This window comes from Lytechinus pictus, chromosome 3 (genome assembly GCF_037042905.1).
Source record: "Lytechinus pictus isolate F3 Inbred chromosome 3, Lp3.0, whole genome shotgun sequence".
In the NCBI taxonomy this organism is placed as follows: Eukaryota; Metazoa; Echinodermata; class Echinoidea; order Temnopleuroida; family Toxopneustidae; genus Lytechinus; species Lytechinus pictus.
Genome location: NC_087247.1, coordinates 2,857,978 through 2,871,247, shown reverse-complemented (window position 1 = coordinate 2,871,247; position 13,270 = coordinate 2,857,978). Strand labels below are relative to the sequence as shown.

The following is a 13,270-nucleotide window of genomic DNA, read 5'->3' as shown; positions in this document are numbered from 1 at the left end:
TGGGTCAAATTGAAAAGAAGCAAGTTAATTGAGGTCTTTAGCGGACGGAGAATGCTTCAAAAGCCAGTATGGTGCCTAATATCAGTTATAATAGATCATACGCGGATCCAGGGGGGCGAAGGGGCCACGGCACTCCGTGGCAGCCGGTGGCGGCGCAAACAATATGGAAAGGAGAGAGAGAAAAAGAGGAAAACTAAGAGCAGGAAGACGAGAAAAAATATATGGTGAGGGGCACTGGCGGATCCAGGGGGCCAGACCGTGCCCCACTCCCCCCTTTGAGAGGCATAATAAAAATTTGTAATGTAAATATGCCGTTCTAACAGAAGTGTGCTCCCCCCACCCCCCCCCCCCCGAAAGCGGGGACCTTTTTTTTTTTTTTGCTTGTCAAACTTTTTCGTGGACGAAATGACCTTAATTTTTTTCTAATTTTCATTATATTTAACATAAATTCACTTCAAAATTAACTGCTTATGTTCAAGTAAACATAAACGACATGATCCCACCTTCCTTCCACAATGTTCATACCATGAACATTCATTCATATTCTGCACGGTAACTCTTCAAATTTTTTCCACTTTGCTTTTTACGCAGAGATTCACAGAACACATGGTCCTGATTAATTCTTGGAACTTCCATATGCTCCACCAGAGTTTGTAAAAGATACTCGTCTCTTCACTCATTTCCGACAAATGTTAAATACATGTTATGATTGATATCAGTATATTAAGAAGATCATAATTCCTCCGATTTGATCATCACCAATAACTCCATCATGCATTTTCATTTCCATGACCATCATCTCACCATTGTCACCATCATGGATGTCGATCGGTGTTTATGGTTGGGAGGGGGGCTGACACAAATTTGATCTCTGTTGGAGATTTTGGGGGGCGGTCAGTAGCGTAATGAGTACAAAAATATGTACCAGACATGAAGTGAAGGGCAAATCTTAAAATAAGCTGCAAGTGGGCAAAGCGAACGAGCAATATTTTGACCTTTTTAATACAAGAATCTAATTTTGTGTTTGATTTTTTTTATATGATATTTTACCCTGTTTCTTTTCCTTTTCTTTCTCTTCTCCTTTCTTTGTCGTGAATAAATAAATATACATATATATTCTGGGGGCACTGGGGGTCCTTTTATGGGGGGCAACAATTTTGTTCTGCGTGTGTATGTGTCACAGGGGCGGATCCAGCTTTCGCCAATGAGGGGTTGGGGCCGATCAGACGCTCAAAGTTGATTTTTCTTTCTTTGAAGGGGTATCCTCACAGTAACTTCTTAGCTTAATTCTTATAAAACAACACAAATATGAAATAATCTCATATGAGCCCTACATGTATGTTTCATTTCTGTAATATTTATATGCATGACATAATAATGTAATATGTAAACATCTGTAAATATGTTGTTATCGTTGGTGAATAAATCAAATCAAATCAAATCAAATCAAATATAAAAAGTGCGAGTGCAAAGCGCGACCTTATTATTTTTTTTTTTACTTTCATGCATTTTGTCCTGAAAATTTAATGTTTGTGATCCTGAGCAAGATGCGTATGTAACTAATTACCGCGAACGCCAAGCGCGAGCAGAAATTTTCAATAAACGTTCTGGCCTGATCGAAATGGGACCAGTCGAGGACTGTTTGCATTTACCCATAAAGATGATACACATTTCAACAATTAAATAATGCGAGCGCGAAGCTCGAGCTGAAAATTTTTGACATTCCGAGCTAAAAAAATTGTCATTCTATAAGCACTTTTCGTAATCATGAAAGGGATAGGTATATGTAAACAATTAATTCAAACGCGAAGCGCGAGCGGAAGACAATTTAGATTTTAGACCTAAAAACGGGACACTCTATTCATGTTTTGTAAATCATGAAAGGATGGGTAATTGGGTATCTTCCTAGATTAATATTATACATTAATATTACTTATTGTAACGTTGTTTGGGCTAATTGTGGCTCAACAAAGCTGACTTCTATTTTCAAATTACAAAAGAGAGTTATTCGCATTTGTACAGGATCTCATTACTTGGCTCACACTGATCCATTATTTTTTAAACAGAAAACACTAAAAGTTGCCGACTTATATACTCTTCAAGTAGCTATCATTATGTTTAAGTATATTAATAACCTACTCCCTTCGTCTTTTGATGATATGTTTAAGTTCAATAGTTCTGTCCATACCTACCCAACTCGTATATCTGGAAACTTTCATCTCACAAACCCCAGACTGTTAATTACCTCTAAATCAATTCGACATCATGGTCCAGACACTTGGAATAATCTTGCAGAAAATATTAAATCTTGTTCCACTTTATACTCTTTAAAATCAACTTTTAAAAGAAATATCATTCGATCTTATTCATCCTAACCTTCAAATTAATCCTCATTTACCACTACAGTGCGTATCAAAAAAAAGTTTACACTTAGAAAAAATCCTGTAAAATTATACATTTATAATATCCTGAAGATTTTTCCACATTTTAACATTAGTACAGATCCATTTAAGAAAATGACGATAAAACTGTCGAAAAATATTTACGCTTGAGTGAGCACCACTTACTTTTGAAAAGTTAAAATGATTTGCGCAGAACTTTGAAATAGTTATGTGAAGAAAAATAGACCTTCATCATGAAGAACACATGGAATTTAGCTATAGTAAAATTGATTTGAAGATATCTTTTACCTTTTTGAACTTGTTTCCTTGCCCAAAACACTTTGAAGAGTGAATTGCGCGCCCCACCCCACTCCCTCACACACCAAGCCATCGTGACGATATTTGCTTTACACTGAGCTGTGATTTACATGACATGGCTTTGGCTTGATTTTTATTTTGTTAATCATTATCGAGCTTGGGAAAAGTGTGGAGAAACAAATAATAAATGAAAAATGAAATGTAAACCCACTTTAAATGATAAGAAATTAGTGAAAAATGCTGGAGATGTCTGAAATAAACTTTTGTTCAGATTAAGTTATTTTCTCAGATCCAGCTGGCACAAAAAGGGTAAATGTTGTGCTTACTAAGTGCTGAAATTGTTACAAAATGCTTGAATGTATCCGTTTTATTTCAATTGACTAAAAGTGCAAGGGAAATGTATGAGAAATGTTTCGCAGAGTAAGTTTGATTTCGCCTTTTCCCCTTGACACAACGTGAATACGAGCATTTCTGCGCAAACAGATTTCTGCGAGCTTTACAAAAATGGACAGTGCTCACTCAAGTGTAACATTCTGTCAAAACTGTTACTTTCATTGGATAGATGAGACCCAAACCCAAGAATATATGTGAAACAATTACCCACATGTTTTTTTTTTAATTCCGAGGGCTTTTTCAAAGTGTAAACTTTTTTTTGATACGCACTGTATAAATTAAATAAAAAAATATAAATTCTACAGCTATCTTCTGCACCCGCACCTGCACCTGCATTGCACCCACTTGTTCAGTAAATACCAATCATAGTCACGAACCCTTTTTATGAGGCCGCCATCAATTACAAGCTTAACCGCTCACGATGGCGGTCTCCTGCGTTAATTAAATTTTGTCAATGTTCCTTTTTTTATTATTGAAATGTGAAGTATTTGCCCACACCATTTTTTTCCTTCAAATTATGTATTATGTTTATATTGTATGCATTATGAATTATTTTGTATATTACAAACAATGTAGATATTTGTGATAATGTATTGTGAACGCAGAAATGAAAATAAAACAAACAAACAAACAAATAATGCGAGCGTGAAGCGCGAGCAGAAAATTATTGATATTCTGATCTGAAACTGAATAATTAGCACGTTTTAAATAAAGAACAAGCAAGCTGCCTATGTCAATTAAAGGGATGGTCCGGGCTGAAAATATTTAATCTTAATACATAGAGTGGAATTGACTGAGCAAAATGCCAAAAATTTCATCAAAATCAGATAACAAATAATAAAGTTATAGAAGTTTAAAGTTTAGCAATATTTTGTGAAAACAGTCGTCCTAAATATTCATTAGGTGGGCTGATGATTTCACATCTCCACCTTCCGTTTTCTTATGTTATTAAATAAAATCATAATTTTTTCATTATTTCATACTTGTGTGAATGATATGTCTCCCTTATAATGAAATAAGTTGCAGCAATAAATATCTAATGCACTAAATCAGTTACCAATCCAATTGTTCTAGTTCTTGGAGGAAAAAAATTGAATAAACCTAATTTCATATAATAAAATACAAAAGAACAAGTGGGGATGTGACGTCATGAGCCCACCTAATGAATATTCATGATGACTGTTTTCACAAAATATTGCTAAACTTAAAAATTCAATAACTTTTTTATTTGTTATCCGATTTTGATGAAATTTTCTGCATTTTGCTCAGTGAATTCTACTCTATTTATTAAGCTATAAATACTTTCAGCCAGGACCATCCCTTTAACATGCGTGCGTCTGTTTTAGATTTAGACCTAGAATCTGGACATTCTGTATGTAGGCCTATACATTTTTTTAATCATGAAGATCAATAATGCCAGTTCGAAGCGCGAGCTGAAAAAAAATTATATTCCGATCTGAAAAGGGGTCAATTTAAGCACTATTTCAAGCAGTGTGTAGGAAAATTGTGAAGTGGATGTGGATCACACCTGATTAACTACCCAGAAGGAAAAACCAGTAAGACCAGTAAGAATTTTTACTGGTTTCCAGTAGAATTTTACTGGTTTCCAGTATATTTTTACTGGGCCAGTTGATTTTTAACTGGACCAGTAAAAATCAACTGGAGACCAGTTCCAACAATTGCATTCCAGTTGATGCAATTAGTAATACCAGTTAAATTGTTTTTCATCAAACTGGTGTTTCTGGTCCAATAAATGGTTTCCAGTAGATTTTTACTGGTTTCCAGTATATGTTTACTGGACCAGTTGAATTTTAACTGGACCAGTATAAATCAACTTGAGACCAGTTCAAACAATTGCATTCCAGTTGAAGCAAAGTAGTAATATCAGTTAAATTGTTTTTCATCAAACTGGTGTTACTGGTCCAATAAATAATGATTTTATTTCAAGTCAGATCATTTGACGAATTATGGAAAATGAATCTTGCAATTCAGAGAAAGTTATTATCGTTATCATCATTCTTCTTATAATTATCATAATTATTATGATTATTATGATCATTGTTGTTATCATTCTTATTACTGTTATCATTTTTATCGATATTGTAATTATTATTATTAATATCATAATTGTCAAGTATTAACATTATCATTAAAATAATTATTTCCTTTAATTATGATTCAGATCAAAGCAAGATACATTCCTCTGATATAGTCAACTGGTCTAAAGTAATTCATTGTTTGAAATTGAACTGGTCAAGACCAGTAATACCAGTAATTATGATGATGCTGATCACGTGGTTTACCTCATTTGCATATTTCCTATTCAAAAAAGAAAAATCAGGATTTAGAATGGAATTATCCTTACAATGGCACTCATTGTTGTTTAAAAACTTTCCAAATAAATGTGTGAACTAATTCACAATGAAAATGTGTAATTTCATATATCACATTTAAAATAACAGCAGAAAGATTAATTTACTAACCATCTTTTCCATCACATTTCACAGACCATGGTATATAACAAACCAAATGCATATAATAAATTGATCCAGTAAGACCAGTACGAGGACCAATTTGACCAGTTCGAGGACCAGTTAGACCAGTAAAAAATACCATTAAACAGACCAGCTTGAAGACCAGTACGAAGACCAGTGATACCAGTATAACAACCACCAGAAACAAGACCAGTATAAAATTCCAGTAATTCAAGACCAGTTTAATTTTTAACTGGACCAGTAAAATTTTAACTGGACCAGTATGACCAGTTAGACCAGTAAACCGATGTTCCAATTTCCAGAGTTACCAGTTAAAATTCTACTGGTCTAACTGGTCCAGTGGAACTGGTTTTTCCTTCTGGGTATCCGAGTGCGAAGCGCTAGCTGATATTCTTTTAATTATTATTTCAACCTATAGGACCGGGACATTCTTAGGACATTTTGTCATCATTTATAAAAATGATGACTATCTTCCTATTATTCCTAAGCGCGAGATGAAACTTGTCGATATTCCATTCTGAAAAAGGGCCAATTTAGTTATTAGGAATTTATGAAAATGTTATTTTCTTACTTATTATCTGATATGCTTAATGAGAGCGTGGAGTTTGTTGATTATTAAGGATTGAAAACTGGACATTCTAAGCATTTTGTAGTTATGAATAGGACGCATGGGTTAATACATTTTATAATTAATGCGAGCGCAAATCGCGAGCCGAATTTTTTTTTTAGATGGCAATGAAAATTTGATTTTAAGTAGCTTGTTATAGAATTGATATAGAGGTGTATACAAAACTCACCAATCAAAATGCGAGTGCGCAGCGCTAGCTGATAGGCCTACGTTCCAACAAATTTAATGATGTAATAATTCAATTTGCAACTGATTTGAATGACCTATAAGATCAACATTTTAATGGTCAAATACTTAATTCAATTTAATTTTATTGGCATACGATTTCATGGTTATCATAAAGAACGATCAAATTAAAATAGCTGAAGAAGTGTTTTCAATTTCGCACCAGTACCCTCCTTGCGAACGTTTAGGAATTAAAAACCATAAATATGCAATCACTATGTCTTATACGATATGGACAGTGTTGTTCGTTGGTGCTTTTTTATATTTTGTTTATTTACTTCTTTAGAATAATTATGGAAATGGGGTTTACTTTGAAATTGGATGTTTACCATTTTACTGAAATTTATCATCCATCTGACAAACCATCATCGGAACAACAACTAGTTTTTGTTCCACTTTCATAACTATAGACTGTGGTCAATACCATGTCTCTTATATCCCTTCCCCAACACAATATAAATTACAATTATGTAAAAAAAATATATTAAAAAAAAGAACAAGAAGAAGAAGATGATGAAGAAAAAATACCTGCCATAGGCAAAGGTCATCCACCTACTCACCAATCACTAAAAGAATAACCGTTTACAAACATATCATATAAGCAGGGGCGGATCCAGCCTTCGCCAATAGGGGAGGGGGGGGGCGGAAATTTTTTTCAGCCACATTTTCCTCGATAGACGCTCGCGAAGTTGATTTTTGTTTGTTTCTTTGAAGGGGTAGTCCTAATAGTCACTTCTAATATCAAGCTTATATGAAATATTTTAATTTTCTCCTCATTATCATGTGAAACAACAACGATTCCTCCCTGAACATGTGGAATTAGCATTGTTTAATACTACATGGTTCATTCAAGTTGGTCCTTATTGTTAAATCTGTGAAAAATTAAATATTGTATAATTCAAACAATAAAAAACAAAAGAAATAGTGAGTGATGGATATCATCGACTGACTCATTTGCATGTCACTGAATTGTGCATATCACGGTTTTGTGAAAAATAAGTGAAACTTTAAAATGTCATAACTTTCTTATTTTACATCCGATTTTGATGAATTTTTCAACAATATGATGGTTTGATTTTTCTCTATTTATTCAAATCAACATTTTCCCGGGGAGGACTTGACATTTAAATAGTGCGAGCGCGAAGTGCGAGCTATTTTTTTTCATGTAATTTTCTTAAAATTTAAACATTCTGGGCAATGTTTGTGATCCCAAACGAATTGTGTATCCAACTAAATAATTACTGCGAGCACGAAGCGCGAGCAGAAATTTTTGATATATGTTTTGATCTGATCAAAAAAGGATCTGTTAACGGCTGCTTGCAGTTAGCCATGAAGACATTTCATATATCAACAATGAAATTTTGACATTTCTACCTGAAGAATGGAAATTCTATAAGCACTTTTTGTAATCGTGAAAAGGATAAGTATATAACTCAACAATGCGAGCGCGAAGCGCGAGCGGTAAAATTCGAGATTTACACCTAAAAATTTGACACTCTATTCATGTTTTGTAAATCATGAAAAGGATGAGTATTTGGAAATCTTCCTACATTGATAATGCAAGCGGAATCCGCGAGCAGAAATTTTTTTTATACTGTGATCTGAAACTGGATAATGATTTAAATGGAGAATAAGCTGCGTATCTAAATAAACATGAGAGCGCGTGTTTCAGATTTCGACCTAGGATCTGGACATTTTAAATATCTTTTTTATCATGAAAATCAATAAAGACTATGTTTTAAACCCAAGCGCAAGTTGGCATGTTTTTTGACAATTTTATTTATTTGATGCAAGATAAAAGAGCAACTAAAGTATTATAAATAAATCGCCTTGTTCAAGGCAAGGGGGCCGTCACTCGGTAATCGAACTCGGGACTTCTAAACCAAACCAATGGGGCCGTAAATTAAGAAAGTAAACAGCGACAGCTTATGACGGAAAAACGAAAGGGTGGAAAAAAAAAAGCAGTTTAACACACACAGGAGAAAGTCCAGAAACGTCGTCGGGTTATTTTGACGGTAAGTGTGGTTGTAAGATTCCTTATTCAACATGATTTGTGTTTATTTGATTTATTAATGAGAGGGAAAGAGTTCTATGTATCATACTGCTCGAATTATTTTCTTAAGTTCCTTGTTTTTAAGGTTTACCGTGCGGTACCTGATAGTGCAGGGCCAGGGGTACCGTGTTCACGTTGCGTTGAGCCCCGGGGACTTCGCCACGAACGTCCCGAGTCAAACCACCGTAGCTACATGTACATCTGAGACTGAGTGATAGACCCAGATCTATGTTAGATTTAGATCGACCAGTTGCTCTTATCTGACGCTCACAATTGGATGCGTATGGCAGTGTATCATATTATCTGGTCACCTTTATTTCAGTGCTTTAAAAATGACAACAAGAATGAAGATAATTTGAAACCATGATTTAAGCGTCAAATAAATGTTAATCGGGTTACTCGGGTGTGCCATGTCGTTTCTTGTATGTAATTTATTCATCAAATGCAAAATGAATTCTAATTTTTCTCACAGCAACTTTGGTTACCAATGAAGATGATTATTTTTGAAACTATGAAAAGTTGAAAACGTCGAATGAATGTTGATTGCGTGTGTCATGTTGTTTCTTGTATTTTGTAATTTATTCATCAAATGCAAAATGAATTCTACTTTTTCTCACAGCAACTTTGGTTACAAATAAATCTTGTCTTGAATCTTTGTTAGAAGTGTGATTATGTTTCAGAAGTTGAGAAATGAGAAGCTTGGCTATAATTTGGGGAATGGGGAGAAACCCGACATGAAAATGAAAAAATTCCAAGTACGATCCCATTTGAAGGTGTAGCGAGTGTAATGTGACCAAATATATATCGGACGATTCACTCCAGACATGTCCAGACAGGACAGCACATGAGTGAGCTGAATGATGTAGGCCTGTCTGGTTTTAGACTTTTAGTAATAGTAGACTCGCACTTACATTCGCCTCGGTCAAATTCATTGCATCTTATTTCATTCGATCGGATTTAAAAAATAAACACACATACTCTCGCAACCATTAAATGGGATCGTAACTAGGCCCGACTTGTATAACTCAAATAATAGTCATTTACTAATAGCTTACACAGCCATACGATCTACATTTGTAGCCGTAGCCTCACGCTAACTCACATTAGTCAAATCCGATTGCAAAACAGATTCAACCCAAAATATTCAGCTTCTCATAATTTCGTGGTTTTCAGAAATATTTTAATTAGCGCACGCTGACTCTCGCCATCATCGGATAGGTTCAAAACTGAATATATAACTGAAAATCTTAAATATAACTCAAATAAGTGCAAATGGATATTATTTTTTATATTTCAGGGTAAAATTTTGGATACCCGTCCGCCGTCCGGTTTTCACTGTCGGGTATCCGAATATTGTAATATCCGTTTCAAGTCAGGCCTACACCAAACTCTAATATCGGCCACCACCAAAAAAAGTTAATGTGGAGCTTTGCTATACATACCGGTATGCCTCGGAATTAGTCATGTCACACTCTCGTAGTACTTTTAGAAAGTAATGCAACTTGATTGTCTACTGTTTGATTCTTTGAACGAGACATCTGCTAAGCATGCTAGATAATTTCATGTTGGGGTGACCAATTGAATAATTCATTTATCGTCATAAAATTATGAAGTTGAATTTTCAATAAAAAAATTTTCCTACAAAATCAATTGAATTCAGAAAAACGAAACGGAAGGCAAGATCATAAGAGTCAAGATCGTTTGACAGATTTATAAAGTCTAGTATTGCGATCTCAAAAATATTATGCCTATGGCAATCGATGTTACTCGTTACTGTGCGCTCGGCTGAAAAAGTGCCATTAAAAAGTGTGACCCCCTTAATTAGTACACGATTGTTTTGCAAAGCCTTAGAAAAGAAATCGAGCAGAAAAGGTAAAGATAATTCATATCAGATGGAGGTTCAAATACCATAAAATTGGTTGGTATCACATTTTACTTAATTGTTTGAACACTACTGCTCGCAAATAGCGATTTCTTAATGCTTGTTGAGAAGTTTAGATTTTCTTGGAACAGATGCAAAAGGTAACAAAATTTGCTGATGTTTAGCCAAAATTTTCACAAATACGGATTTTATTGTAAAGGAAGTTACCATGTACTGAGTAATTTTGGGTCACTTTTTCTGTTGGTATAAGTTTTTCTAGATATTGATTAGATATTGAGATATTCGACCATGCACAAAATAAGGTAACTTGCGAATTAAAGTCATACTGCCTTTATTATAATTGTAATTGTTAATGATAATAAATTACGTTTTTACATTTATGTGTATCCCCCTTCATCAAAACTGCTACCTTGATGACTGAGCCCATCTTGCTTTTATCGAGATAGAATATAAAGTGAAATCATATGCATAAGCTTTTTTTTCTAGATGTAAAACTAAAGCTTCATGAATTCGCTCTAATTGAGTGCATTTTATATGATCTTTCGTCTTAGGATATAAAACTTGCAAAGTTACTCCTCTCATTGAATTAGGTGTTAAATGGTGGTGTATGGTCTATTTTGGTGAAGACACAGGAGGCAATGTGACATTGAATTTAGCATATTTGTGTTCAAAATGTGCTAATTGATGTAATGCATAAAATCTACTTATGTACTTCCTCTTGCAAATGCAAATCTAATTACTAATATTTCTCTTGAATCAGGTAGGCATCATTTGGAAACCTAAAGAAAAGTCTTCCCGATGTAGCTGGGTATTGGGTGTTCATCGTCTTTGCATGCTGGAGCTCTTGTGAGGTCAGTATGCTGGAGTCGCCCAATACCAGTGGACCTTCAACGCGGACACCTAGTAAGGATGGATACTCTGGTGGATCATCAAAGCCTTCTTCTGCTTCTTCTTCATCCATAGCTACAACAAATCTTCTGAAGAACAGTCATTCATTATTACAGGTAAGTCAAAATCTTTCTGGGCAAGACTCCACAGTATGGTGCTATTGCTTTAATGAGCTTCTGATAACTGATAGCTGATCAACGTTCATCAGGTATGAACAAATCAAAATAGCATGTTCAATACCAAGTCAACGTTGGACCTTATTTTGATGTTAAAAAAATGTATTTCAGGGATTAATTAAACAATTTTGGTTAATTATATTGGCAATTTTCTCATTTTTGGAACATATTTCATAGAAGTTGATATATGAACTTGCCACATTTTGTACATACAGCTCTGTAAGCTATAAACATTACACACAATATGTTGGGGGTAAAAAATATACTAGCAATTTTTATGTGATAACAGGAAATTTATTCTTTGAATTTATTATCCATATTCCATGAAGCATGTACATGTATGTAGCAGTAGGTCTGTGTATTGAGTACCGTACCATATCATCATGCAAGGAGAATTTCAAGTTTTTGGGTCAAGGTCGAAGGTCAGGTCAGGTCAGTAGACAGATAAAAATTGATATTTGATCATATTTTTTTAAGTATGTGAATTGTGATCAAAGCCATTATTTCATTTTCATAATACATACATGTACATTGCAATACCCATGTAAGGAACTTTTATCAGGAGTGCACCAATAAAGAGGAAAAAAATTCTGACAAGTACTTATATGGAAGCATGTGATTTCATCTCCCAGAAAAAAATATGAAATAAGTTATGATCATTGATGCAGTGCATGCTACATACATGTACACTTCAGTAATCACAGCATAGTCTAATGGCATATATGTAGGCCTTAAAGGGATGGTCCGGGCTGAAATTATTTATAGCTTAATAAATAGAGTAGAATTCACTGAGCAAAATGCCGAAAATTTCATCAAAATCGGATAACAAATAAAGTTATTGAATTTTAAAGTTTAGCAATATTTTGAGAAAAACAGTCGTCATGAATATTCATTAGGTGGGCTGATGATGTCACATCCCCACTTGTTCTTTTGTATTTTATTATATGAAATTAGGTTTATTCAAATTTTTTCCTCCAAGAACTAGAAAAATGGATTGACAACTGATTTAGTGCATTACATATTTATTGCTGCAACTTATTTCATTATAAAAGGAGACATATTATTCACACAAGTATGAAATAATGAAAAAATGATGATTTCATGTAATAACATAAGAAAACGAAAATTGGAGATGTGACATCATCAGCCCACCTAATGAATATTCATGACGACTGTTTTCACAAAATATTGCTAAACTTTAAACTTCAATAACTTTATTATTTGTTATCCGATTTTGATGAAATTTTCGGCACTTTGCCCAGTGAATTCTACTCTATGTATTAAGATATAAATATTTTCAGCCCGGACCATCCCTTTAATGGCATACATGTACATGTAGGCCTATAATGATTCATTTCATGTGTGACTGATCACTGTTTGCAGACAAAAACTACACTTTCACCTTTCAAATGATATAAAGTTATATTTTACGATGCCGTCCTAATTTAGGAATTTTTCTGTTCCAGTATATCCCATCTTCTCATTTTGCATTGTTATATGAAGTGTACACATGTGATGTAGGCAGTCCTTCACGTTTATATTGTCGTGGAGCTCCATAAATCGCTCTCCTTATTTTTTTGAGGAGCTCAATTGAGCTCCTCAGAATCGCTATCCTTGAGGAGCTCAAATCAATTCAATACAATACATGTATGATAAATTGTGGATTTTTTTAAACATCACATATATGCAATAGCTGTGTAGCTATTAATTAATCTTTGGTGAAACTAGGCCTGGGTCAATACGTTTACAAAATATGACGCTCCTGCAAAAAACAAAAAAAAAATCTATTTTCCATAATTCCTTGAAATTATTTTTATTTAATTGAAAGCTA

The 13,270-nt window shown here is 34.1% G+C and overlaps 1 long non-coding RNA gene across 2 annotated transcripts; it reads left to right on the top strand.

Moving 5' to 3' along the window:
- The first annotated feature begins 8,367 nt into the window (after positions 1-8,367).
- Positions 8,368-11,379, top strand: LOC135153718 (uncharacterized). Of its 2 annotated transcripts, none has more exons than XR_010293230.1 (2): positions 8,368-8,455; positions 11,140-11,379. It is a non-coding gene; the product is annotated as an uncharacterized LOC135153718 (long non-coding RNA). The 2 variants fall into 2 exon arrangements; XR_010293231.1 differs by having other exon boundaries at positions 8,373-8,455; positions 11,136-11,379.
- Positions 11,380-13,270: the final 1,891 nt, after the last annotated feature.